The following is a 2500-nucleotide window of genomic DNA, read 5'->3' as shown; positions in this document are numbered from 1 at the left end:
CCTCCAGTTGGAGAGTTTATTGTCCTCTTTGAGGAGACCCCTAGAAGTGTATGAGGAATTTGTTAGGGATATTTAGTGTGTATTTGCTAGGATATTCTTACTTTTCGTTTGCCTCCTCCTTTCTGGACCCTCTTCCCTTTTTGTATGCTTGTGTTGATGACCTTTCTTTAATTGTGTAATTGTTTTCTTTTACAGGGAGTTTAAGAGTGAGTGTTTATCATTAATTACTGTATTGTTGAGGTTCAGGTGTTATTTCTGTCTGAAACTTGTGTATTAAAATTAAGTATATTTTTGTGGTATTTTCTTTGTCCCCTTGAATTGACTTTGCACTCTTATTGAACTTGTATACTATTCCACCTTTTGTGGACTTAGTATGGTACTTAAGTGAATACTGTTTGATAAGTTTAGTGTTTTTGCGTGATGGTCAAGCCAGCCATCACAAAATGGCGACCGTGACAGGATCTTTTCGTTCCTAAGTATTCACCGGTGTATGTGCAAAGTAAATTCTTGGGGTTGTTTTTCAGGCAGCATATTTTCACCTTCTCGTGGTTTTTTTTTTTTTTTTTTTTTTGTAGATTTAGTATTGTGTGAATAATAGTGGTCATCATGGTTAATGTACTAGACCTCCTTAGCGGAGAGGGGTGGCAAGAAAGGCTCGCAGAGTTGAATAGGGAAGATTTGGAAATTGTAGCAGAACATTTTGAATTGGAATATGATGTGTTAATAAGAAAGGGTGTATTGCTATTGCAAATTTATGAATGTGTTAAAACTGTAAAGGCTGGTGGGGAACAAGTGAAACCTGATAAAGCACTGTTGTCTGTAGAAATCTTGGATAGGCAAATTGCTCTGAGGCAGATGGAGTTTGAAATAGAAAAGTTTAAGGCGGAGGAAAGAGAAAAGGAGAGGCAGCATGAGATTGCCATGAAAAACTCAGGTTCCTCTTCTTCCTCTCCCCCTTCCCCAAATAGGTCAGTAACGCCTGCTAATAATTTAGCGCAGGCTCTCAAATTTGTGCCTAAATTTGAGGAAGACAATATTGCAGAGTTTTTTGTATCATTTGAGAGGATTGCAGCAAGGTTGGAGTGGCCCCAAGAGTATTGGACCCCTCTTATACAAAGTAAATTGATTGGAAGAGCTCAGAGGGTGTATGTAACTCTGGAGGAGGATCTGTCATCAGATTATGAGTGTGTGAAGGCTATCGTCTTGAAGGCCTATGAGTTAGTCCCTGAAGCCTATAGGCAACGCTTCAGGAACTTAGAAAAAAGTAGGGAGCAAACTTTTATTGAATTTGCAAGATCGAAGGAACAATATGCAACCTAATACAACCACCTAACCTAGGGCCCTGTACCCCTACCTAGGCCTAGCCCCTGCGACCCCCCCCCCTTACAGCCACTACCTATCACATCCATCAATAAATAATTTCTCCACAAAATGGTTATCATTTTTGGGTTTTCCACATCAAAATACATACATTGGAATAAAAAAACCATTAAAATTCGATAGGCACTCAAACCGAAAAGACCCAATTCGATTTGCTGAAAGGTTATTGGCAGGTTCCTCTTTCGAAGCGGGCAAGGGCCCTGTCCGCTTTCGTAACACCCCAGGGACTGTTTCAATGTAAAGTGATGCCGTTTGGTATGAAGAACGCGGCTGCCACCTTTCAGAGGTTAATGAATACTTTAGTCTACGGTTTAGAGGGGTGTGTAGTTTATATTGATGATATTGTTATTTATAGTAATGATTGGGAAACTCATTTAAAACTTATTAGGGCACTGTTTGAGGTTTTGAAGAAAGCAGGTTTAGTAATTAATTTAAAGAAAAGTGAATTCGCAAAGGCGAGGGTCGTATATTTGGGTCATGAAGTTGGTAATGGTAAAGTTGCTCCTAAGCAAGCAAATATCGAATGTATTGAAAAAATGTTAATTCCTAAGTGCAGGAGGGATGTCAGAAGATTCCTTGGGTTGGGTGGGTACTACCGAAGGTTTGTTAGAAATTTTTCTGACATCGCCGATCCTTTGACTAATCTCTTAAGAAAGAAGGTAGCTTTTGTCTGGACTGATGAAACACAAAGGGCTTTTGATAATTTAAAAAGAGTATTAATTAATTTCCCTGTCTTAAGAGCTCCTGATTTTGACCTTCCTTTTTCTCTTGCCACGGATGCAAGTGACGTTGGTGTAGGAGCGGTGTTGTTGCAGAATGACGAGCAGGGAGTTTCTCATCCTGTCGCATTCTTTTCAAAAAAAATTGTCCTCCGCCCAACGTAGGTATTCCACTGTGGAAAAAGAGACTCTTGCTTTAGTATTTGCTATTAACCATTTTCAGGTTTATCTCTCCTCCTCAGATACACCTATTAAGGTCTTGACGGATCATAATCCCCTGACCTTCATCAGCAGATACAAGAATAAAAATCAAAGATTGATGAGGTGGAGTCTCAGGCTGCAAGAGTGGAATTTAGAATTTTCCCACATCCCAGGAAAAGATAACATTGTTGCCGATTTTC

Source organism: Palaemon carinicauda, chromosome 12 (assembly GCF_036898095.1).
Source record: "Palaemon carinicauda isolate YSFRI2023 chromosome 12, ASM3689809v2, whole genome shotgun sequence".
Lineage (NCBI taxonomy): Eukaryota > Metazoa > Arthropoda > Malacostraca > Decapoda > Palaemonidae > Palaemon > Palaemon carinicauda.
This window is presented reverse-complemented; position numbering follows the sequence as displayed.